This window comes from Anomalospiza imberbis, chromosome 12 (genome assembly GCF_031753505.1).
Source record: "Anomalospiza imberbis isolate Cuckoo-Finch-1a 21T00152 chromosome 12, ASM3175350v1, whole genome shotgun sequence".
NCBI lineage: Eukaryota > Metazoa > Chordata > Aves > Passeriformes > Viduidae > Anomalospiza > Anomalospiza imberbis.
The window spans coordinates 7,689,527-7,716,818 of record NC_089692.1 but is presented as its reverse complement, the minus strand read 5'-3'; the positions used below and the strand labels follow the sequence as shown (position 1 = coordinate 7,716,818).

At 38.1% G+C, this 27,292-nt stretch overlaps 2 long non-coding RNA genes across 2 annotated transcripts in view; one reads left to right on the top strand and one right to left on the bottom strand.

The window, feature by feature from the left end:
• Positions 1-1,945: 1,945 nt before the first annotated feature.
• Positions 1,946-5,434, bottom strand: LOC137480960 (uncharacterized). The gene is made up of 3 exons (XR_011003212.1): positions 5,288-5,434; positions 4,690-4,876; positions 1,946-3,057 (listed from the first exon to the last, which is right to left on the bottom strand). It is a non-coding gene; the product is annotated as an uncharacterized lncRNA (long non-coding RNA).
• Positions 5,435-14,729: 9,295 nt separating this feature from the next.
• LOC137481138 (uncharacterized) overlaps positions 14,730-27,292 on the top strand; it is a 28,155-nt gene continuing 15,592 nt past the window's right edge. Inside the window, exon 1 of the long non-coding RNA XR_011003338.1 lies at positions 14,730-14,787. This is a non-coding gene — a long non-coding RNA (uncharacterized lncRNA). The remainder of the gene's footprint in view (positions 14,788-27,292) is intronic.

Sequence of the window (27,292 nt, the reverse complement as noted above, 5' to 3'; positions counted from 1 at the left end):
ATAAATTAGGTTATAACTCCTGCCAAATCAATGCTTATTTTTAAGCTTGTACATTTTCCAAGGATAATGGTGTCTTCCTGGACCACCTTGCTCCATAATGGAGAATGTTTTAAAGACAGTTATTTTAAACTTTTTCTTTAACCTTGGAAAAACCTCTATGTTGGAGGAATAAGATATTCTCAGTATTGTAGAGGGAGAGTAAATGGAAAAGTATTTGTGATAATATAAATAGATATTAAAAAATCCTTCATATAACCCTATTTATATAATGCAAAAAAACCCAAACAGTATTTTCATTTCAAATAATAAACACATCCCCAAGTAGGGACTTATATTAGTTTAGTCTGTTTCAAGGACTGAAAAAGCTGTGGTTTCATAGTTGTTGCAGAGACATCCACAATATGACTTGACATTTACTCTGCAAGAGGAACTACTGAATCTGCAATAAAAGCCCAAACTTTCCATCCACCTAAGCCTGGGATATAACTCCTCTTTATTAAGTACACAACAATAAGCAAGATCAGGACTTCATACATTGATAAGTTGAGAGCATTGTTAAATGAAATTGTGCAGGCTGCTTAGGCACCAGCAGCAGAGTAGCTACAGGATCAGACCCCTCAGTGCAAGCTGCAAAACCTCTCAAGGAGCTGAATAAATACCCGAAGAACTCACAGTGAGCTTCTGGCTGCAATACTCCCAGTGAGACAGACAGATGGACAGATACACAGGATACACACCCACAAGCTCTCTGGCCTGGGCAGAGCTATGTCACAGCAACGTCCACATCACAGACATCCAGGTAAGACAGTCCTGGCATGAAGAATTTATATTATGACAGCATGAAAAACAGGAGACAGTCTCATAGAAGTGAATGAAAGTTCTTGGTAAAGCAAGGAACAATATAAAGGTTTCTTAATAATTCTATTATTTAGATTGTGTTAATACCTGGCATTATCTAAACTTCTGAAATGTTTAGTATGCTTGATTTCTATAAAGTTGTATAAATGCAGCTCAATTTGCATAATTTCTTGGTATTTGCAACAGCAAGGAGGGAAAAAGGAGTAATACAGAAAGAAAAGTATCTGACAAGTTTTGACTTCTGATCTTTGATCTCTTAGTTCTGCCTGGTAAGGAAGTAATTATCTGCAGCCAGAACTGAATTTCATTCTTGATCCAAAGGTGACAGTCCTGGTGGATGTGACATGAATATCTAATGAGAAGTCCCTGTGTTAAAACACTGCCTTGTGGCAGAAATACCATCTTGGGTCAAGACCCTCCTTGGATCTGACTACCCTGTGACAAGAATATTTTGCCATATCAAGTGGGTAATCAAGGCAGAATTATCTCCTATATAAAACAACAAACAAGGAAAAAGGGCTTTGCAATATAAAAAGTTCAAAGCATTACAACCAAGGTAGTTTCAGTTCAAACAAACTTATCTTAGAATATGGAAAGACAAAGAGCTTAGCAGAGATAAATATTACTCAACAAATCTCAGTCTGATAATACAAAGTTAGATGTATCCAGCTGCAGTAGGGGACTGAAATCCATTTCTTGAGTGGCATTTTTAGCATTCAGATACCAGTAGGGATGGTTGGTTCCTAAGGGAAAAATCCAGGAGATAGACTTTCAATATTCCATGTCTGTCTTTACAGGATACTGCAAGCACTCAATAATCATGTCATAGGTAGTTAGCAGTCATTTAAAGAAAATTTTTCCTCCTTTTTAACTGTTCTTTACTGGTACCAAGGAGTCATTTCACTGCCAAAGAGCTGGATGCTGCCAGCCCACACTAACAAGGAACAATGCAATGCTGAGGTTTAAAGGCCATGCTGAATCATACACCAATGAATTCTGCAAAGTGTGGTCTTCTGGGCAGTGGCAATTTTGGATACAAAAAAGATTACAAAACAAACAATAAATATAATACAATATAAATACAATATAAATAAATATTGCAAAGCTTAATCAGGTTACTTTTTAGAAAATGAAACTAACTTTTCAAATGCCATTTTACAACAGGAAACCTTTTCTGGTAAATCTGAAAAGTACCCTGAATAGAAGCCTGGAGGTACACAAGGGCTGGGTTTACATTTTCTGGATCACTGACAACCTTAAAAGAAATGCAGCCAACTCCAGACAGCAGTTCTTTTCTCCCACTTTTCCTTGTTTATAAATTCACATCTGATAAGCAACATATCTAAACACATTTCTTTTGCATGAAACACAACTAAAATGGAAATTGTTTTGTCTTGGGAAATGAAGTGCGGACTCAGATAAAACAGCTTTCAATATTCTTCCTCCCCCTGCCTCAAGAGACAGTGGGAACCTCACTGGAATTCTGTCACCACCATTACATAGAATAGCCCAACTAGTAAAATAAAGTCATTGATTGAAGGATCTAAAAGGTACATAGAATGCCCAATTATTTCAATGAGGAGCTCTGCTGAAGAGGATTTTCATGTATCCCTCACGCATTTGGGACTAAGTGATTTATCAGTTTGTGAAAGAGGAGGATGAGCACAGGGAAGGGTTTTTCCCAGGACTGAGGGACAGAAGAGAAATGGTACAATCAGATGAAGATCACATAAACTGACTTGTCAAGACAGACATCTCTCCTGAAGATGATGTTTGCACACAGGTCTGAATATATCCACTACTACTACTAGTTGCTCTGTAAAGTAGCTTTTAAGACCAAAACCCAGTGGAATTTATGTGGAGTCTTTCAGTTACATCAACAGGCCCCATAGCTTCTGTATTTTGTCAAACAGGTGACACATTGAGCAATTTAGAAAAGATGAAGCCTGACAGTCCCCACCTGCAAACCATCTGTATCTAATTATCACAACACTAATTAGAATCATTATCAAGAGAGATTGAAGCAACAAAAACTGACTCTTACAGTACACTTTGGTCTTTTAGAAAGACAAGGGGAATTGCAATGCAGCTTAAAGGAATTTGTTTCAGTTACCTCTTACATCTGACATCAGCTGCATAAGTGGCATTTGTCTTGTGCCATGGCATCTTGAATTTTTCATTGAAATAACACTATACAGGCTGGGAGAAAAAAAAGTTAAAAAAAAAAAGTACCTAGTGAACAACATTGTAATTTCTGATAATCATATAAACCAAAATGAAAATGTTCATTTCTACATGAAAAATGTAGAACAAGATATGTCTTTGGGAGTTCTTCAGAGACAGATAGTCTATGCATGACAAAGTTCATTCTGTGCACATTATAACATTGCCTTTTTGATTGAGGAAACATTGTAAAATCTAAGACGTTTCATTTATAAAGTACAGGTTGATAGTTTCTTAAAATCGTTCAGGTGTGTACAAACACATTCAAATAGAACCCATAAGGAGACACAAATACTTTCTCAACAGACTCATTAATAGTGTTCTGGGATAATTGATCATGTTTCTTTCTGCATAGGTATGGAAAAGTATTCCATTGGTTAGCTCTGAAAAAACCACTGTATAACATTTCTCTTGCACTCAACACACATATATGCAATAGTTCCTTTCTACTAAAAGGAAGCCTTGTTTTCTGATGATAAGCTAATTTCATTTTTATTAGCTTCTCTGGAAGAAGTTCATATTTATTCAAATTTTTCCAATAAGATGTCCAGTACTTCTCAGAACAAAAAATTTCATGCAGCTGGAATGAATCAAAATATTTCTAATGGCCTGATTCATGCCAACTTATACAGAGAGCAATGCTGCAAGCATAATTTCTTAATAAACATCAGATCAACAGACAATACATGGCAACATTAAGCAATTATTCAGTAGTAGAGCAGATTAGAAAAATTGAATTGGCCTTTTACATTTTTACTTTCAAATCTCTTCTTTACTCCTGTATATTTTTAAGAGATAATATATACTTCCACTGTACTTTTTCTAAAGGAAATAATGTCTTTAGGATATTTGACTTTTTTTTCTGTAAGCTTTTATTATTTGGCATCACAAATTTCTCATTTGGAATAACAAAGTTCTGTCTTGCAGATAAAACAGTGGACGGGGATTTTTTAAGATACAAATTTCCATTTCAAAGCTTTGTCTTCACTTGTGTATGCACAGCCAGCAGTGCCTTTGTCCCAGTCCCAGGCCTATGAGACTTCAAAAATTATGTTTGAGAGCAGTTCAGTGGAGGTGCCTTTCTAAGCACACTTCCCAGAGCAGCATCCCAAGCAGACAGCCCAGCTCCCAGCTGCTCCCTCTAGGGCCACGTGACAAACAATGCTCAGCTGAAAACAGAACACAGCCACGTCTAAGACACTGTAAATCAAATAAAACCAAAGGAAATTAAGTTCCAGTGATAAATGCTCCTCACTGATGCTCCCCTTTTTCTTGAACCCTAAGAACCTCTGTAGTCCCACAGCCAGGCTCTTGTTTGGATGATCAAAATCCTGCAGTAAGAATTCTGCAAGCTGAGTAATGCCATATGAAACACTGAGAAGCAGGACCATAACTAGCCTTGCTCTTTTATGGAATACTTTCCCCTGTTATGTGATTCTTTCTGACTTGGACAGTAAATGCCCACAGCAGCCTGTGGCTGTAATCATTATTGTTGCCTTTGAAGCACCATTTCCTTGCTTTATAAGTTACCTCTATAGTTCTTATAAATATGGTTGCACCAAATATGAATTTTAAGAGTTATAACTGAACAGAGTCAAGTAAACTTACTCATTTTTCAGGTTATCAATATATTGATCAGTTCAAGCTAAATATGGAATCACTGAATAATCAATTACGGTGTGTGATCATCACATGAACAGCCAGTTTTGTTTCCCAGATCAATCACAAAAATATAAATATCATATTTCTGTTCTTCCCCTTTCCTGTTCCTTCCCCTCTTCCTTCTGGACATGAGCTGTGATGACACAAGGACCATTTTTGAGTACTCAGGGAAAGCAACCAAACTGCTTCCCCATTAATTAGGTGATCCTCGTCCTCTATCCAAAACTGCTCCATCTCAAAAAAAAGCCTCTCGTCTAATATAAACCATTCCAACATAAAGTGTTCTTCTACAAGAAAACAAAATTACTTCTCACATGCTACAAAAATCCTCATCTCTGCATGAAAGTTCTTTCCACTTAGATGGAGAGGAAGAAATAAATCATCATTTGATTCTTCTCTTTAACACAGGGGAAGCAAAGCATACTCAGTGAAGGTCATTTTTCACTTTCACCTTTGATTTACCATACAATTAATCAAAATGTGAGGTCTGATTTTAGTTCTTGGTTCCTTATGGCTGTATTACAAAAAAATTTAATAGACTTACTGTATGAATTTTATTACAGTTCTTCAATTCCACTTGCAGGGCCATGTAATGTGCTTAATAAAGCACCAGCCAAGCCTCTGACCCCAGTACAAATTCACTCAAGTGAATAGAAAAACTGGAGAAAAACAAGCAAATTTTCATTTAATTCTGGAAGAATAATAATTTTAAAAATCTGTTTTTCTATTATAAATATTTTCTTACAACAGCTGCACTTCTTTTCCAGTTTAAATTCCTAAGTCTTCTATGTCTTTAAAAGGAAAACTTTTGTCAAGTGATCTTTTATGGCTCTTTTTCTTTCCAAAAGAGGGTTTTTTTTTAAACTAGATTACAATAAATAAATCCTTACTAATCAAACTTGCAGCATAAACATTGTTGAATCTTTCACTAAGGTGAGAAGTTACAGATGTTGCAACGACTCTGGCAGTTAAATGCTTCCTTTGGAACCAGCAGTGCACAGCAGAGGGAGCCTGGGGAGGGCAGGAATCAGCTGTGTGCATGGCAGGAGACAGTGGGAATGTGTCAGTCTGAGCCCCAGATCTTTCAGTGCACCTTGCACTCCTTCAGGAAGAGCAACAAAGTAAAGGCAAAGTATTCTGCAAGCACTGACAGGCACCAGGCAAATCCTGGCCATTTGGAGTCACTGCACCCTTCAATGAAACTCTTCCCTCCATTTGTAGTACAAAATCCACCTCTCTAAACCATCGTTTTTCCACTTTTTAGACTTGATTCCTTTACAAACATTAGATCTGTGCATTTTGCTGCTTTCATGATCTTTTATTTCCTTCCTCATACAGTTTTTGACGTGTCCCTACCAAACCACTTTGTTGCACATCTACCCTGTGCTATTCAGTGATGTTTAACAGTGAGCCCATGTGAGAAACTTGTCCGTCCGTCCATCCATTCATCCCCAAGTGCCACACACCTATAACCCATGTGAGTGCCTTGTTCATCCATCCATCCATCCATCCCCAAGTGCCACACCCCTATAACCCATGTGAGAAACTTGTTCATCCATCCATCCATCCATCCATCCCCAAGTGCCACACACCTATAACCCATGTGAGTGCCTTGTTCATCCATCCATCCATCCATCCATCCATCCATCCATCCATCCATCCATCCCCAAGTGCCACACACCTATAACCCATGTGAGTGCCTTGTTCATCCATCCATCCATCCATCCATCCATCCCCAAGTGCCACACACCCATAACCCATGTGAGTGCCTTGTTCATCCATCCATCCATCCATCCATCCATCCATCCATCCACCCATCCCCAAGTGCCACACAGCCTCTGCCAAGCCTGAAGAAAAGGGAAGCTTTTTCAGGCTGCTTTAGGTAACCTGAGGAAAATCAGTTCACAAGTCTTATTAGCACCTGTCAAGTCCTACAGGAATTGCTGGTTATGTCGTAGCATATTATTAGGCCACACTTTACAGACACATTTATAGAAATACAAGAAATACAAGTGTTTTCTCCCAGTTGACAGGTGCCACAGAATCTCAAATTCAGGAGCAAAACCACTTCATGTAATTTCAGCAACCTTACTCCAGTGTGATTAAATAATTTTCAAAATAACCTGGTAGAAAGAGCACAATTCTAAACTTTGTGAAAGCATCCCTGAATAACCTTGGGTAAATAATTATCTGCTTTGGTCTCAATAAAATAGAGATAATAGTATTTCCTTCCAACTAGGGGTACTTTTCACTCCACCTGAATGGAGGCCCTTAGGGAACAAGTATAGGCCATAGGAGTGCCACTTCAAGAACACAAATGTTACACAAATTCCCTTGAAAAGTCACATTGTTGAAGGCTGTAAAGTATTGTAACTGACAAGAAGTTAAATACTTTGCATATAATCTAATGCATATGGTTATTAGCAGTTTTCAATGTCTTCAAATCACTCACAGGAATAGAAACATTCATTTTAAAGATGAATTAAACAGATGAATACAAATAAAAAGGACAAAGAACTAAAATTATGGTAAGACATTTTTCGCAAGCATAGCAACAAAGGGGAGCACTCCACTGAATACAGCATCTTTGCTCCTTTGTGTCTTTTTTGTGAGCCTCTTAAATTGTAAGGCTAAATATATGGTGTTTAGGATTCTTTATTGAAAGCTGGATATAGTTAAGCACAAAACTCACTCAGAATCACTTTTAGACAGTACAATATGGTTCTTAGACAATATTTTGTGTAGTATGCCTTTTGACTACTGGATTGCATTACTCTCATTCACAATAAATTTAAAATAAAAAGGAAAAAACATTGGACCTACATTTTTCAAGTACAGCAAAAATTTAAGGCCAGTAACTACAAAACCATTCTGTGAAAAGCAGCAAGTTTTATTGATGAAAGGCCTTTTTTTATTTTTAAACACCAAAAACTGTACATATAATAAAAAAAAACCCTTTTCTTATAACAACACCTAATAAAATATCACTGAGATACAAAAAAAGGTACTTGTGAAGCTGGCCTTTATGGTAATTTTTTCAAAACTCCAGTATTGTTCAGAGATCTTTCCCAATGCTGACAACTTAACAATCTCCAATATGTAGGGAAAAGCCCCTCAGAGAAACTCTGAGCTCTTGGGTGCTTAACACTTCACAGATGGGGCCATAGCTGAAATAAAAATGCATTTTACTGCAGAGCATCAGAAGCAAACATCTGTTTCTAGATTTCATCTTAAATCTTGTTATATTAAAGGAAAAAAAAAAGGTGGGGGTGGGAGGGAGGACCACTACAGTAGTTATGGAACACAGTCATATCCATAAAATGTTAAGACACATTCTTTACAGAACTACCAGGAGTAAATTTTTTACATATATATATAACTGGAATGATACTGATGCAAAAAAAAATAAAAAATCTAAATCTGCTAGAACAGAGTATAGAGCACTTACATAATGGTTAAGAGGTATTGTAAAAGGCTTTGCATTAAATGAATTATCTACATGGCCATACACCAGCCAAATTTTACAGTATTTCCCAGTTCTTCCAGGCATATTTTCAAAAATCCCAAATTCTGCAACTACATCTGTACACAATCCTGGGGTACAATTCCATAGTGACACATCTTTCTTTTAATGACAAGGCTTGATTAAGACCTCTTATGGCAAGGATCATTTCCTTCAAGTTTAGATGATATTCAAATCAAATAATGTTTTGAAGGGGGAGCAAAGAAAACAGAAGAAATAAATTCATTTTTGTAGAAACAGATGGAGAAAATGCAGAACATTGTTATATTTCATGAAACTGCTGTCTGTGTAAGAAATGAAGCACAATTTATTATGTATTCATTTTGCCCATCTGCTAAGTGTATCATTAAGACAATGAATTCAGTTCATTTCCTTCTTTCCCCAGCTAAGCAGTGCAATTAGAGTTTTAGAACACAGCTACTGAGAAAAGGAACTTTTTCCTATTATTGTCTCTATTCCAAGTATTCTATCATTGAATAGCTTGAAAGGCTTTCTTCCCCTCCCTTATTTTCTTTTCTAGTCTTACCAACTTGTCTTCCATGTTTTCAGACAGATTCTCAGTTGTAAGGTTCAATATCCTTTGAAGCATTTTTTTTCCAACTGCATTTCTAGCCACATTAGAATATCTAATACCACTCTTAATACCACAAAAAAGCCTGCTTTGAGTTGAAGATTTTTCCTTCTTTTTAAGAAACAGTGTCATTTTCTGTAAAACATAACACTTTAGAGATGATAATGACAATGGTGAAATATGATAACTCAGTGAGACCAGGGCTCTTTATTGGTATTACTCTATCATTGTCATGGAGGTGTGAGGTTGTGCGTAATAAACAATTATAAATGTCTTCTCCTCAATGTGGAATCTCAAGGGCACAGGCATGACAATATGGGAAGAACCAGGATCTTACCTGCTCCAACACTGGCAGTATAAGCAGCTGGAATAGAGGATGGGATTGGAACCATCCCATGATCTGAGTGGCTTTACAGAGCAGCACAAGAGTTACACAGAGCTTGTGCCACTGGCAGTGATGAGCATCAAGCCCAAACAGAGGCAAGCTGGGCCCATCTACAATTTTCTTCTGCCCTTTTTATTGTTTTAACAGTATTACAACATATAAAATAGTAGGAATATTTAGCAATATGTGGGTGAGGTATAAAAGTCCCAAGAACAGACTTCAAAGCTACAAAGGTAAGATCTTCAGTACCATGATTTCTGCTATTCAAAGTCTTGGGCCTTGCTCACTTTGTAATGTCTCATCTTGATCTGTATGAGGATCACTTAGCACAGATCCAAGAGGGCTATAATTAGCAGCTTCAACATATCCCTATTTTTGGAAGTATAAAGCACGCAGCTTTTGTCAGCACAGTTATGTTGGACACAAATTATCCCTCAGATGCCACAGTCGTGTTTGTAGAAGCGTGGTTTGGACACCAAGCCAGACCATCCAGCTTCTCAGCAATCCTGTTTTGGCAGTCATCCTGATAGTTAAAGCTTCATCTTTGACAATTCTGACTTTGGCTTTACTGCCAGGCATTAAATATGTAATTTCATTAACACCCTGTGCAAGTTCCCTGACAATAAAGGCTTTAAATGTAAAAGTACTTGCAACAAAGTGATCAGGTGGTCTACTGCCACAAAAAAACCAAACAAACAACAAAACAAATAAATTAAAATATCCAACCACCAAAAAAATATGCAAAACAAAAACAATTTGAAAAAAACCAGTACAAACCTTACACTCTAACATACAAAAAGCGCATCGTTCTCTCAGGATAATGTGCTCCATATGGCTAAAACATTAAGGATGCCAATCTTTGTACATCAAGAAAATTGTTCAACAGAATTCAAATATACTGCTATGACAAATGATTCACAGTAAATCATTTTCAGCAGAAGTTCCAACTAATATATGCTAGCCACAAAGTTTTCTAATTGTAATCAATGTGCACTACATCAATTCAGCTCAATGCATTCTTTGTTCAGTTTTCTAGCTATTCTGACAAAATCCCTTCAAAAAAGAACTTGAACAAGACAATTAAAAATTGTGCTAAATGTCTCTTTCCTCGGTACTTACACCTCTAATCAATATTATCTTTACAGATATAAGAGTAGCAGTGATCTCTTGAAACAAAAATGATATTCATAAAAGCAAGAGAATTCCTAATTAAGGTGGATATTTCCAATTCATTCTATCCACCCTAGATGCCACTGCTTTCAGAACCTGCCAAGTCTGAAGACTGAAGCTGCATCACGGGGTTCAATAGGAACTGAGAACAATCTCGTTTGGAGTCCTCATGCTTTGAAATGGACTTGAAATTATATCAATTAGTAGTGGCTCCTGTGACACTTAAGATTTGCTTCTCCATAAATTGGTTTTCTATTCACAGTATCCAAAATGTCCTTCTGCACTAACAACAGAATTTAAATTCTGATTTGCTATGACTCCATTACTACTGCTGCATCTCATGCAGCTACTCCTCCTTCTCATCAGGTACCCACTCAATGCTGAGGACTGAATGGTGTTCTTAGAACTCAGCAAAGTAAACAGTGCTACTCTGAGTGAAACAATTTTAAGAAATCTGATAACAATAACTGGGGCTTTTTCCAGGAAGAGTTGACATGTTTCAGGCAGATTGATTACACCTAGATTTTTCCAAGTATTCTTAAAGCCACTGAAGACTGAAGCGAGCAATACGTTTTAGTCAAGATGAAGTATTCCATTGTATTTTTCTACTTGTGATGTATTAATTAGGCACTTTTTACAGAAGACAAATGAAAAACTCAGGGGGGGAAAAATCAGGAGATTCTCACGTTTATGTAATACCCATAAAATGTTTAGGCAGAATTGAAGTTATTTGAGAGCATTCATTGCATCAAAGTGAGGGAAATAAAGCAGGGAAAAGCCAGGTGAGGTTAGAAACTGCAGGCTCAAGCCTTGGCTTTACAGTTCTAAACATCTGGTTTAGCTGTTGAATGCCTGGAGCTAAGAAATGGTTGGAAAGGATATGCTTATGTAAAGAGAAAAATCAATATTTATATGTCTTACCTTTGTCAAAAGGCAGGGAAAATACAGTACTGAATAGTGAGGTCATCTTGTTTACATCAAAGTGCTGCATGGCTTTATTGATTAAAATGGTAAATCTGAAACTGGAACAAGTTATGGCAAATCTAAAATGCAAGACTATTATTTCAAACAGGTAAAATATCAAAGCATTAATTCACTTAATAGAATTTCTACACAAAAATTTCACAAGCCAGCGTCTTGAAATTTTGCTGAACTGCAGCATGGAATGTGAAAAAATGGAATCCCACAGTCCCATTACCTAAAGACAGCTCATCCATCAGACAGAAAACTGTTTATCAGTGGAGTAATTGTTTGAATTATTCCCAGATCCCATGGCAAAACAGGATGCCCAGATCTAATTTTTATTATGCAAAATAAATTCTCTGGAAATCTTGCTACAAAAAATAGTTTTTCTGGAGCCAAAACTGTCACATCTTAACATAACTTGCGATTACAGTCTAAAACCTTTCTCTTTAGTGAGGCCAAACAGGATTTCCCAATAATGTAAAACTATTTCTGATAAGTTAACAAAGAGTAATTGTGGGTTTATTGATTCTTGAGCTTTTGCACTACGTTCATGCCCAGGGCCTGTCGGACATTCTCAGCACAGATTGACCAATATAATTCACTCATGGCTGTATGTTCATCCCATGGCTGTAAAAGTGGTATCTGTGCATATAAAACCTCATCATGAGGAAAAAGGTTTTATTGAAGCAAGAGTATCAAGATGCTAATGAATCTGAAACAGACAACTCATCCAGGAGTAAAGGCTATTTTTCCTTATTTCCTAAAAGACAACTATCCAGCATTAAAAGTGACAAAGTGTTAAAACGTGGAGCTCCAAGTGACGTGTGTGGATACCCTGTTCCTCAGCTTCCCCAGGGATGGGCCAGCTGAGCACAGCATGGAGTGGCCACAGGAGCACACCCTTCTCCTCATTCTGGAAAAATAATGTGAATTTTGCTGCAGAGAGAGCTCATTAAAACAGGTCACTTATGCAAGGAGAAGCACTAAGTATCAGCAGCCTGGAACAGAACTAAAGCAGAACTGCCCTAGCATGGTTACAATTTTGTGAAAATATTTAGTGCATACACTTTTCTCAAACTGTTCTATTGCTTTATAAATTAAAACAGATTCATGAAAGGTTCTGCTAGAATACTGATGAGTACAAAATGAGTATTACTTTCTGGCTCATTTCTTGATATTAAAATATTCCCCACAAAGCAAAATACATTTTTAAATGACCCCTGAAAGAATAAGCTATTTTCCAGGTATCAGTAAACAAATGGGGTTGTGCCATTTCAAGCTGCTGATTTCTGAAGCAGATCTCCATCACCTTTATCACTACAGACCTGACTGCATTTTCTTTCTTATCCCTTCAGACACAATTTTTTTTTTTTTTTTTGAGTTGGAAATCAATCAATCAATCTTTGGCATGACAAACAGATTACTTGTATTATTTCTGTGGCAGTGGAAGCAACCCATTAAAATCAGAATTTTCTTTTAATATGTGAGGTAGCTTTACAACTTTGGTTTCCAGCAAATAACATCACAGCTGAGAATCACATTTCCCCCCTTTTTCCTTCCACTGGCAACAGCTTTCCCTTATTACTTTTATCCACTAATGTCTTCTGAGTCACTTTGTTTTGCTGACAAATATGGTCCCTCCCATAAAGAGAAGATGTGCAATCTATTGTTCGCTAGAGCCATTTTATTTTTGACAGTGACAAAATACCTACTTTATGTCATGTTCTAGTGCATGGCTAACAAGAACACAACATTTGAGCTGTACATCTGTGTTCTTAAAGCCTCAAATTAGCACCATTTTTAATATAACAATAATCCTATTAGCATAATTTCTCTGCTGTTGAATGATAACACACTCAAGTTAATTTAAATGGTTGAAATTATAGACTTTTATAGATCATTAAGAGTATTAAAAAGACCAAGCTAGCCCATTCTTGATCTAAAACTACGTATCAGTCACCCTTACTATGGTTTGAATACAGACCCAAATAATCTCACGTAATTTTTTTCTAATTGCTTCCAATTTGCTCAGTTCTACTCCTTTGCAGTTTTGTAATCTCCACATTATTATATCTGTGGCAACCACGAATGTTTACACATGGCAGCTGATATTAAAGAACTGTATAAACACTTTTGGTTCAGTAAAACCTGTTGTAGGCATTCACAAAAAGCTCTGGCAATTACAGTCTGACAATACAGTTTAAAGGTATCATAATCAATTTTGAAAAAAGTTATACTAATGAACATCACTGAAACTGATATTTAAGTTAAATGACTCAAATACTCTTAGTTATATGTTTATATCCTTTAAATGAAATATGTTAAGTGCTTTTCTTTCCTGGAGTATACAAAGTAAAAAGCACAAACATTAATGGTTTTGGGAAATTACAGCATTTTAGAGCACCTGTCTTAAAGCATCAGTGTGCCCACATTTTGTTCTACTTGTTTTTTTCTACATAAACCATACACAGGTATTTTATCTTTTTAAATTTGCAGTTTCCCCAATCCCTACACTCCTGAAAAAGGTCCTGTGGGGCCTTACAGCCCTGTGGTGCTTTGTCCCTCCTCCTCCTCCTCCCTGAGCAGGGGCTCCATCACTGCTGGGAACCCCCTTCCTCACCTGCTTGGCACCCACCTCCAGCCGTGGCTTCCCTCTCAAGAGGCTTCCTCAGCTGAGTGGGGGAAGACGGGAATTCCTCCTCACACCTGCAGTGATTCCTCACCCTCTTCTAGACCAGGCGCGTTAGGGAGAAGGCTGAAGTAAGGCCGCCCTCAGGGCGGGCCTGCTCTGCTCCCTCAGCACAGACTCCCAGGTGAGGACGCTCTCTCGAGCTTTTCCCAAAGCACCGCCTAAGAAGGGAGCACAGCCCCAGAGAAAAGAGTCAATAAAAGGCAGCCGACGCCAGGGGCAGCCTCGGGAAGCAGGAGCACCATCGGTGCCCTGAGGTGTGCGGAGCGGTGGACGGGCCCTGGCTGCCCCTCAGCTGAGAGCTCATCCCGAGCACGGCAGGGATGGCACACAGAAATAGCACTGCAGGGATGGCAGGCAGGGATGGCTCTTCCCGGCCCGCACAGGGCCTTTCCCAGAGAGCTGCTGGGAGCCCTGGAGGAAATTCCCGCTTCCAGGTACTCCCCTCGGGCTCCCCGACACGGAGCGGCCTCTCGCACCTCCCCGAGCCGGGCAGGCCCCTGGAGGCTGCTGGGGGCGGCACAAAGCAGCTCCCGTTAGCGGCCCCTTCTCCTCAGGGTCCCATTTTTTTACCATTTGATCTCTTGTGCCCTGCAGCGGCTCTGGGGGCACTTCGCCTCTGCCGGTGGTGCCAGCCCAGCAGCTCCCTTTCCTCCATCCCACAGGGGCTGCTGTTCCTGCTGTCCAGCTGGAGCTTTCCCAATGACTCTGGAAAGAGCAGCACTGAGGAAATGTCTTAGGTACAGTTCTTGTATTTTCTTTCTCTGTATATACATGGTGTTTTATTGTCCTGGCAAGCTGGTTGGTTTTTAGATGTATAAATATGTAAATCTCCGTAGATAGGTTGCGTAAGGTGATGTATAGAAAGCTCTCTATATGTTGGTAGCAGCATTTTAGGTGCAGTAGAATGAAAATTATGGCAGCTAGTAGAAAGGAATAAAGATACATGGGGTTGGTTGGTTGGGTTTTTTTGGGTTGGGTTGGATTTTTTTTGTGCTTCAATAACTACTGCCCCATTTAGTTTGGTTAGTGGTTCTAGCAACAGAAATCTCCTCAATAGTTAACCATCTTGCCTTTTCCCCAGTTTTATATGTTGTGCAGAATTTCTGCCATGGCAAAATCATAAATGTAGATGCTATGTAAGAATAGAATGGACGTTGCTTCAACCACTCTCTTTACGTTTAGCAGAAGTTAATGGGGGCTATGGAAATAACCAGATATCTTGATTAATTGCTGAAAATATACAAATCTTGAAAAAGAACATTCTTCAAAGTAAATGGATTTTCATTCTTTAGTGTTAGTAATTTATTTCTTTGTCCAGCATACTTTCAGGCAAAAAAACCCTGAGTGTCTTCTCTCTCTTCCATTTAGCAGGCACTTACTTTGTCCTTGCAATTTGATTTATTGTTGCCAAGTTGCTATTCTGGACTCCTTGTCTTCTGTACTCTTGGGTTTTGGAGGTCTTTAGGGTTTTGTTTGGTTTTTTTTTTCCTCAGAATCTTGTATTTTAAATAGGCATACACTTTTTTCTTTTGACAATTATTAGTTTGCTACTTTTGCCCAGACAAGAATTGAATGAGTTCAAAAGAGTGGGTTGTGAATCTGGTTTTTGCTTAGGTGAGCAGTTGTAGTAGTGGAGAATGCTACTGGCTCTCAAAGCTGCAGAATCGAGGCATGAATGTTCTGGATTTGCTAAACTTAAAATATCTAATTCATGTGACAAACCCTCATTAAATCTTCCCGTGGTGATTTAAGTCATTTGCATAAAAAGAATACCTGCTGTGCTTTAGATTGCAGCAGAAGAACTCTTCACTTTGAAAAGTTTGGAATTCAAGACCTACTACTCAAAGACTATGATCCATGTCTCAAAATAATGAAACCAACTTGGCTGCAGAACCATTATGTAGAACATAGCAATTTAATACATTTTTTTTTTAATTACTGTAATTTTCTTTCAAATCCATCCACAGCACTCATTCCATATTATCCTTTCTTAAAGACAGATGGCCTCTCTCATTTCTCTTAATTCCATTGTTCTTATTTATATTTTTGTGATGAGCAGGATTTTACAGCCAACTTTGAGACACAAAGAATAGATGCAGGTAGAAAATGAACTTCAACAGAATGAAAGGACTGAAGTTGAAGAGCAGGTATGAAGTTGGATGTACAGCTCAAAGCTCTGCCTCTGTGCATGTGTAGAGCTGTGCTTGGCATTAAGGACCATTTGCTGCTTATCTCACTGCTAAGCTGGATAAATATCCCTAAAGTAGCCATTCTTCTGCCTAAATCCAACATACAAGATCAGTAAGTGTTGAAAAGCACACTGAAGTTGTGCCAGCAGGAGCGGTTGGTGCACAAAACCCAAAAGCAATCTTATTCAAAGAATAAGGCATCTTATAATAAATTTGTGTAGAGGGCAAAAAGATCAGATCTCCACTATTGGATGAATTTTAAGTTTGGTGACTCATACTGCTCTAAGGAAGTCCTAGTTTCAAAATTAAAACAAACAAACCCCAAAACAACCAACCAAATGAAAGCAAACAAAAAAGTCAAACCCCAAGAGCCACAAAAGCACCAAATATTTAATTCCTAAGGGAATGTTTGGCTTATGTAAGATTGCACCAATGCATAAAAGGGGAAAGAAATAAAATAAATCTGCTACTGGTGTTTCTATGGGTGACATTTCTTCCATCCCTCTGACAGGTAGAGGTGGAGATATTATTCTAAAACAATGCACAGATATTTAAGAAGTGGCTAGGAGTAACATTTTCAGAGAAAATTAAGAAAATAAGATGGGAGGAAGGAGGTCATAACTTCAGAAAAGCTTTTAGCCCTCTAGAAGTGGTGGGTTCTCTTTATCAAAATACCAGGAAAAGGTTAACAAAACTATCATAATCAAAGTTCTAGTTATCTTTTGCTGATGCTGGTGTGTTACTTTCTTTGAGCTAGCTGTGCATTTCTCCTTCTGTCTCCTTGTAGTTGATGCATAACAATTTTTAATTTTAAAATATTACATCCCCCCAGTCTGTAAATAGCAGTTTGGCACCTGCGGCTTTTCCAGGACTAATTACGGAGTTTTATTTCCTGATGCTTTAATTAATCTTGTGCAAGCTGTAAATGTCAGTACACAGTTTTACAGCATCTTTGCTGTTGGGAAGTCAAATAGTCGAAGGATTTTCTAACAGAATAACTTCCTCTTCCCTTTCAATTTCCTGAGTCTAAATTTATGGCAAAATGCATCTGCCTGAAATGACTGCAGTGATTTTAGTGGAGTTCTGCATTTCTAAGCCCTGCTTCTTTGCATGCTGTCACTCACTGTTTTGTTTGTACTCCATTGGAATCCAAGTGATCCGTGTTTTTTCAGACTCTATATCCTCTTACCTTCAGTTACAGTGCCTCCAGGCTGGAGTTGCCCTTCTGATGTTGATGTAACCTAAAGTTTTTCTACTCCAGAAATAAAAATAATACTTCTGCACAGTCACACTTGGAACAGTTGTTAGCCAGAGAACTGCATAAGAAGTGATTTCCAAACTTGTGTCTCCTCTGGCTATGTAATATCAGAATTATGAGAACCTAATGGCTAATAATGAGCTGCCTGTTTTTAATGAAATCTATGTGCCAGTGTCACTGATAGCTCTTCCCTGTCCTTTTGCCAAAGACTTTTGGCCCCTTTATATTCTAGATAAAACTTTCAAAATCTCCCCAGTGTGCTTTTGAACTCTTCTTCACGTGCACAATCCATGAAAGTGATACATTTGCTGGGAATTGCTATAGGAGAAATGTCACTGTATGAACTATTGGCAATCAGTAAGCTGTTAAGCAGTTTGATAAACATTATACATAATGTTATGTATTATCCTTCCAAAACCAACCCAACAAAAAACCTGGATTTTTTTGCTTTGAATAATTTAAGTTTTCTGTAAGGGAATAAATGTACCTTAAATCTGCTAATCTGTCTGTCTGTGTGTCTATATCTTTGGCTGACTAGAAATGTATTAAAGGTGGTACGATTCCCTTCAGATGGGCTTTGAGATTTTTGTGCCAGCTCTAGGAGCCTCTTTTTTTATTTAAATAAAATCCAGAGCTTCCACAGTGTGGGCAGAAAATGTCCATTTTTCTTTGAACACCCTTGTGCTTAGGAAGGAAAATGAGTTGTCATAAGGATATTACGTGGTAATAAATATCCCAGTTTAAGAACTTTGCCAAATGAAGAAGCAGTGTGGTTCAGTAAAATGAAGATCAAATTAATCCTTGAGAATTATTTTCTTTCCGCTTAAGGGATGTTACTGATACCATTTTGTATTCTAGACAGGGTATCTCCATTCATCTAGTAGCTTAATTGTCTGTTTGTTTTACCTTTCTAAGTTGCAAAAACTAAGGGAGAAAATAAAGCAGCGTATTAAGAAGTTTGCAGGAGAAACTTCTTGTTTTCAACAAGCTCCTCCAATCAGACACTACACATCTGCAACAGCTCCTAAGAAGTAATGGGTGCAACTCAATGTCAGTTTTGGTCAGAAAAAGCCCTCCCATTAACTCCAAAGTTTGCTGATAGACCCATTATGTATATAACAGATGTCAGATTTCATGCTAGTGGTAGCAGAGAGTAGCTGAAGTGATTTATCAAGGTATCGGGTTATCCTGATGTGTGTAGTACAAGTTATAGCTGTATAACAAAATCAAATACTTTCAATTCAGATTGGTTTGTTGGCCACACAAGGCAAGGATCTGATTTCTTTAGGTCAGAGAGATGATAATGCCAGTCTTCACTAACCAGTCCTTTCTTGCCATGTGTTCCCACCCTCTGTCAATAGCACGCTTTCAGGGGAAGCAGAATGTGGTACCACAGAAAAATTCCCAAATCCATCCATCTGTAAGGAACAGGGTAAGAGAAGCCTGCTTTGCTGTTGGAAATGATTCTTCTATGCATAATCACTACTGGATTTTTTTTCTAGTTAACTTTCAAAGTTTATAGTACCTGTCATCCCAGCAATTCTTTGCTGGTTTAGAACTGAAGGCTGATTTGCATTTGAGGGTTGGGCTTGTTGGCTTGGGGTTTTCCTCCTTTGTATTGCCATTGCCACACAAACAGTTCTGCTTGGTTGCTTCATGCAGTTTACTGAAGTTTTGTGGTGAACTCCAAAGTAATATTAGAGCAAGGTAAACTCAAAGATTTTGCTCTCAGATCCTGGGTAGCAAATAACTTGTGGCCACACATGGAAGCAGGTTGCCAGGAGCAGCTGCACATCCAAATGAGGATGCCAGCAGCATTTTCCTCATGATTATGGAAACAGTGATCTGACAAAAGATCCCTGGGTTATGGACTTTAGATGTTGATATCAAAGCATTTTTGCCAACCAAGTATTGTAACATCCATGATAAGCAGATCTGAGTTTAACAGTTTGTTCAAGTCCTCTAGTAAAATACTAGAACACTCAACTTGTTTCATGTTTTTGTGTGTTCAGGGGTATTTTTGGAGAACATTGCTGTATAAACAAGTATGTTAACATCAAATATTTCAGAAGCAATAGGGACTCATGGGAATAAGATCAAAGATTACTTTTTGATGTCTTGAGATAGAAGCTAGACAGGGTTTATGGTTCATGTCATCAGAAGGAAAAACATGGCAGAAACTAAATATGAAAAGCTGTTGTCTGGTCTGACTGCTTTGAAATGGAACATACCAAGACCTCTCAGTGAGCTGTATTGTAAAGTAACAGGGGCCATTGAGCTTTTTTCATGTGCGTGAAGTTAAAAGTAGTTTTGCTTCTCATTTTGCTTCTCTCTGTGAGTCCTACAATATGCACTTGCAATGATACATTCACAATGTCCAACATAGTTTTAAATAAAATGGATTTACATCAGTGTATCTGAGAATTGCTGAGAAAGGTGCTCACTTGCTATTTTTAAAAAACAGCATGTCTGCACATAACTTCAGTTTTGAACTGTTACTTTCTGCTTCAGTTTCTCCTTTTTTTTTTATTTTGTGATATCCAAGTGCCTGTACATCATTTATTTTCTACCACATTTTTTCTATTTAGTGCTGGTTTTATCTCTTTTCTGCTTTTCTCTTAATTTTTCTTTAGGATTATCTTGAGTGATTGATTTTCATACCAGTCTAATTTTAAAGCAGTGGTTTATAGAACTGTGTTGCCATCCAGAAACATCTTTCTTTTCCTTTCCCTGCTATGTTTTATCAGCTGTGCTGGCAGAGCTGTGTGTGAGCGAGGCAGAGGATTAAATCACGCAGCAGCCTGAGGGGACAGCCAAGGTGGCACTTCCACATCAGGATCAGGATGGGCCCCTGCTACAAGAGGGGCAGGGGGCACTGGGCTCCTCTGCTCACTTGGTCTCACCTGGTGAAGAGTGTCAGTGGAGTCAGTAGTTACAGATCTTTTTGCTGGACTGCTGCATTAAATTGTATGGAGAGTTGGGAGTGCTGTGACCTAACCCCAGACAGAAATGAAGAGCAGAGAGCAGAGTAGACTAGAGCCATTTTGGGGCTCAGAAGCTGTTATGCTCCTTGCTGACTCCTCTACTGAAGCCTCCTACTTTTGGGTGTAGTGTCAAAAAATGTCTGAACTCATGCAGTGGTTTGCTACCTGTGAGAGCAGAACCACCTCTCCCATGGATTGACTTTAGCAGCTGTAATTAGGAACCAGTTTGGCTCATTAAATGTCCTCATGAGAACCTTAGGGAAATATAATGAGCCCATGAAGAAGTGTCTTGCAGAATCTTCTTTTTGGTTTTTTTCCTTATAACTGGTTCATGTCAATTGACTGACATCATTAACTTCACCATCACCAAGGGTAGTAGGTGACAGATTAAGGGCACTCTGGCAGTCTGTACAGACTGAAATGGGTTTCAAAATGCTGCATGCACTCTTTGTATATTAAGGGTTTAGTTTCATATATATATGTATGAGTTTTATGACTGTCAGTACATTAACTATAAATGCAGATACACAACCCTTAGGAGCAAATATTGATTTGTTTCACTTTAAAAAACTTAAAAATTTTGTTCAGTATGATGTTGATGGGGTCTAAGTACTTGGTCAAAATAAGGGTAAAAGGGGTGGGGATCTGTTTCTAACTAAGCTTTCCATGTGTAATTGATGCTGTTGTTGATGTGTATTCATAGATCCTTGGCCCTGGATTATGCATGAACTAATACATAGAACAAAAATGTCAACTGAAGTAGTTTGGAATTTATGTACCCCTGTGCAGGAGAATGGCCATGATGGTAATGCAGTTGCACTGTTTAGAGAATGCAGGTGTCAATGAAGTGTTTTCTTTGGGAGTGGTTTTTCCTCAGATATTAAAAAATAGGCTGATGCTAAAAATAAAATATGTTTCATGTCACTGCAGCATCAGAGAAGTGCTTTTTCAGATTTTACAGATGACAGCTCAGGTTCTGTTAAGTCAGGAGGGATTGTGTCAGCCCCACTCTGTTACATAACAGGATATGAGTGATAAAAACTGACAGTGTGCTGTGGATGGGAAATAAAATCTAGTTTCCTCAAACCTGGAATAGAATGAATGCAAATTCTCATGAAGCATTTTGGTACTCTTCTTGACACGGAGAGGGCTCTTAAGCAGAAATAACTCTGCTGATGTCTTGGAACTGGTTCTCTGCTCTGTACACCAAGTAATGCTTAATGCAGATAATTCTGCTCCAGTGGTGCTAACAAGAGAGTTTTGTTTTGCCTCTTATTTGTGTCTTTAAAGCAGTCCTTTCAATCAGCATATTTAACTCTTCCTAGTTCGGCATTAAAAACCAAATATTTTGTGCTTAGATTATTCTCCTAGCCTGCTTTTATTTTCTTATTGAATATTCTTTCTGAGGTAGTTTTGCACTAGCAACTGCAGCCATAGAAACAACTTAATGGCTCATTTTGCTCTTTGTTCTTTAATATCTCATTTCTTTTTTGTTTCTGCATATGTTCAGAACCTACAGCATGTCAAATACCAACTTCCTATTTTTTGTCCAATACAGATTTTTGAAATGTTGATGTTTTAATAAAACATAAACCTTTTAAATCTTATTGTATTATTCTTTGTGTTCTCAATTCTAAATCTATTGAGACAATTAATTTCTTTTTTACATAATCACTCCTGTAAATAGTGTAGATATTACACTCTAGAAAACACAGTTTTAAGTACAATAAGGTATGAGCTGCACTAAACCTTATTTTTGAACTGGATTTGGCCTAATGATGGTATGCAATGGACTAAAACAATTCCTGGTCAGCCTGGGAAATTCTCATTTGGTGCAGCTGGTTTCCCAACCAGTGCTGGGTCCTCTCCTGTGGATAACCTGACCCAGTATATTCCACAAGCAGCATTGTGCAGTTTGTCCTGTGCTTCAGGAGGGCATTTTCAGGAGTTTGCCTTAGGAGGGAGGGTATAAACCTGTAATTCCAAGGCACCTGCTTTTTCTTGCCTCTGTCTCTTTCAACTTCTAATTGATCTCTCTGATTCTCCTTTATGTGGAATTCTTTCCTGGAGGAACGACACCAATCTCTTTTCAGGGTTAATTCTAGACTTAGTGAAGAGACAGAGCACTTTGGGGCATGCAGCAGCCCCAGTGATGCCCTGATTAGTCTCAGAAGGAAGGCAGGAGTGCAATTGCAAGGAGAAGTATTTTGAGTCTGTGTTGGCTTCAAGATTTGGTCATATGGCAGATAAGGAACAGGGGTCCATGCTTGTGCAGGGCAGTCATGGCAGCTCTTTTCCTGCCTGTTCCCCTTCCCTGAGTGTTAAACACTTTGGCACTGGGCACTTCTGCTGTCCGTTGTGTCAATAACACAACACCTTTAGCACACACATCAGCTCATGCGAGCCCTGCACGTCTGCTGGCAGAGCTGGGTAGTGGTGGCTGCTGCAAACTGCATACCACTGAAGTGGATTGCTGCTGAAAATGTGCTTTTCCTATGTTTAAAAATCACAGCCTGACAGTTGTGATTTCATGTACAGCATAACAGGTGCTACACTTTGGGCCATTTTCAATCTCTTCCTCGTGCGTGGGCAGCTTTGGAGGCTGAGACAGTTCCCAGCTGCAGTGTTGGTTATGTGTGCTGCTGTTTGCTTTAATCCATGTGGTAATGCTCAAACTGCAGCTTCCAGCTATTCTTCCACTACATGCTGAACAAGTTTTTGACAGTATTTGGTGTTTGAGTGATCAAGCCCACGTATTTATTTGGTTGGAATTGATACTGTCCTTTTATGGTGGTTGTTTTTAACACTGATAATTATCTGTGCCAGTCTCCAGGAATTTCCTGCCACCCTGCCAAACCATTAAAGGTGTCTGTGTCAATGAGAATAGCAAGTTTGGTACATAACAAAGGTACAGGGTGTGCCCTCTGCATGCACTGCATCACTTGTGCTCTTTCTTTTTGGTATTGTGTGATGTGTGTCCCTTCTCCCCCCTTTTTTCCACTTTGGACAATTAACTTCATACTCTAGTTTCCAGTCGTCACCTGGTTTTATTAATTGTATGTAAGAAATAACATGAACAAAACAAAAATTTAGTAATGGAAGGGGGTTTCATTTTTGTTTTGTTGTTTTGTTTTTTTTAAATTTAAAGTTAAAATCATTTCACTGAGTGAATTATAGTTCTTGTTTATGGAGGTTTGTCTCTGAAGTTTGTTTGGTTCACTGTGACAGGTTTTTTCCTTCTGTATTTCCTCATAATATGCATGTTTTTCACTCATTGTTATGCCCAGTTACTAGTGAAAAATACTTCTACACCTTCATATTTTGTGGTAATACCTATTTAAGTCTCAGTTCTTACTTCTTCTCTAATGACCCAAACCCTGATGCGATTGCATTCTCTGGTTTCAGATCTCTTAGTTTTCAATAATTTACCAGCCCACACAGAAGAATGGATAAATCAATAAGCAACCAAAGAGCTCATCCAAGCTACTTAATATTTACTTTGTTAACTGATGTTGGTGAAGGCTACACACTGGTAGAGCCGCTTTTGGCTCTGTATGAAAAAAATAAATTTAATTCATTTATACTCCTCAGCTCTTTGTCACCGGATACCTTTCTTATTCAAAAGCTATTAAATGTTCCTTTTTTTTCCCCATAAAAATTCTTTTTAATTTGCTTATGAAATATGCTGGCTTATTTCTAGCTGGTATTCCTAGCAGATTTTCTAGATGTGTTTATTGGATACCTGACTGTGTTTCCACTGAAAGGTACAAACATAATAAATAATATTTTCATAGTAACACCACAACATCAACTCTCAGTGGAACTCTTTGGAAATACGCATGAAATTAACTATTTTTTACATTAAAATAATTGTATTATAGGATTGTTACAAGTCAGATTTGAGAAGAAGAATAAAAATAACTAAATGTAAATGTTTTCTTGCAAAACTCCATAGAACACAAATCTAATGCTTACCCAAAAACTTGCATTAATGCATTAAGGGCCTTAGCATCCCAATTCAAGAGAAATTTTTGTAATGTAATGGAAAAGAATAACTGAGATGGACATGACCCCAGATTAGTGCACTTTCATTGACTATTATATACTGTTGACTTAGTCTGAGAAATTCATGTTCCAGCTTTAATGGGTTTTATGTTCCAGGACACAGTGGACTTGAGGGCTTACCCTTGTTGCTAAGGGGCAGAAGACCATTGAGGTTGTCATCTGATTTTTGTATCAATGTCATATTTTCCCTTGTGAAGTCTTGAGGGTTTGCCAGCAAGTTTCCAAGTTTGTGCTTTGGGAACAGGGTACCATAAAGCTTTTGGAAGTGTATGTCTGTGCAAATGGTTCTGTTTTAATGTAGATCTCAGACCAACATTTTGACATAAGGAGAAGATCTGACTAAAGGCAGATTTGGTATTAAATGGACTGAAATTCCTTAAGTGTCTTGGATCAGGATAATCTTTTCAGGATAATTGCACCCCATTTTTTCTCATGCACAAGAATATTTAATGTGATCTTCATAAAACATTAGTCACCAAAGTCGTAGAGTGGGGCTAAAAGTTTGCCTCAGATATTGTAAAGAAAGCAATGAATTAAAAAAAAAAAAAAAAGAGAACCTTAATGCCTTACTAATTACCCTAAAATTGTTCCCATTATCAAGGAATTACAAAATCCATGAGTTAATTATCCTGTATAAGGGCAAATGGAAACCTCCAAGGGTAACTGAGGTATTTTTATATACAGAATGTGCCACATCTGGGGCCGAGGACAGATTTGTTGTTCTGCAGAGTATATTTTGCTGAAGCAGGAAGAGTTGTGATTGCCTCATCTTAGGAAAAAAAGGGGGAAATCCATCCTGGAGAGGCTGGTTGTGTTTGGGAAAGAGGTCTGGCTTCTGCTGACTCACTGTGAAGGAAGGAGAAATTACTGCAGCTTTCTGGCTGATCCTAGATGGAAGCTTCTTTAATTACTTTGTAGTACTTCCTGAGTATTCCACCCTGGGAAACAGAAGCTGTTCTTTGCAGTTTCCAGAGGCCTAAACATAGTCACAGAGAGGGCAAGTGGATTGAGCACAGCTTTACAGTTAGTCAGAAAGCTGGGTAATAGTACTTACACCCCCAAAATTCATATTGTGCAGTTTGCCTTTAGGCAGATTGGTTCTGCAGACCAAAAAGGAGACACAGATAGTGCAGCAGAGGCTGTTCCATGGAAGGGCAAAGGGCAGAGGCTGTTCCCCCTGTGCACACATAAATTTGTGTACAGCTGTGTATGGATATACACACACATGTGGAGCACAGCACAGGGGCATTACTGAAGCCTGTGGAGGATGTGCTTTTGCAATTCATGCTTTAGAACACCAAACTCCTCAGCATTATCATTTTCCTCTTTCTGCAGGGTCTGAGACATGGTTTGTGGAAATCAGACATCGACTTGCCTCTCATGTTTAAATAAATCCTGGGAATTGGGGGAGGATGTGAAGTGTCCAGATCAAGATGTAGATTATGAAACTTTCTTGTTTAATGTGAAAGCCTTTTCTTTTGCTGTGTTTTGCAAATATCTGTGTGAGATTGAGGTGCCATTGATCAGCAATTAATCTGAAATACATGTTGGGTCTTCTCTTGACTACATATGTGATTTCACAATACAGGTTAAACCTGGCCTCTTTTCACTTACAACTTAAAATTTTTAGTGTCAAAAACGTTTGTACTTTATATGGAAACCATTAAACAACTAATATAACTCATAGGATTTGAAAACCATTCTTGCCTGTTTAAGGCACTGGAAAAATGAACAGATGCAATATATGCCATCAAACTAATTTTTTGGAAGTAGTGGTAACTCTCTTCACTTCTGGGTTCCATTTCCTGGCAGAAGTGCTGTTGATGCCCAGCTTTCCTCTTATTCCCATAACATTTTATGTTACACTACATTAAAAAGCTCACTGGAAGAAGTAGTAAACAATCAAAATTTTCATGAGCTAAGCTTTGAATCCCCCATTTATCTAACTGATATAGCCTGGATATTTACTCATATAGCATTCCATGAGAGACAAATTATCCTTATGTGCTTCTAGGTATCCCCAGAAATCTGTAATAGCAAGCTTTATAGTGACAGGAAGCTAGGAACATAGTGTGTGGCAGGATTATACAGAGAAAGCTGTCTAACAGAAATAAATTCTGCTTCCCCAGAATAGCTGATGCTATTTCAGTCTTTAAATCATTTCATTTAAATAGTTCCTGTCTTGAATTGTTGACAGTCTCCACATTAATGTCTTAGGTTTCTTTAAACCTTGCCATGTAGACTTCTTATGAATATATATGTATATCCCCTGCCCTCTGGTTATGGAGTGAGACACTAAAAAACATCCAGTAGTCTTTACTTAATTTTCAAGGCTTTCTTTAATGTGTTATTAGACTAACTTTTGTAGCACATAATATAGATTGGTCCTCTTCCAGTGGCCTAGCTCTCTCCTCCTTTATAAAAAGAAAAGGAGATATGTAAACTTTCCTGGTTAAACTGTAGAAACAGGAAAAGAAAGTACAGCAGTGACAGTGAAGACATGTCATTCTGTGGTGGAATTTTCCTTTCTTTTCTGTTTTTCCATTGTCCTCTGTGCCTGTTTTCCTTCTGCTGGTCCTTACTGATTCTCATTTAGAGTGAATATAGGGAAAGCTGTTTTAGAGGGGAACCTCAGCAGTCCTTTTTCTCTAAAAACAAATCATGTTTGAACTGATTTGTCATTCCACAATTAGGATTTCACATTTCCCTTCTTCTATCCCAATGATTATGTTGTATCAGTTCTTCT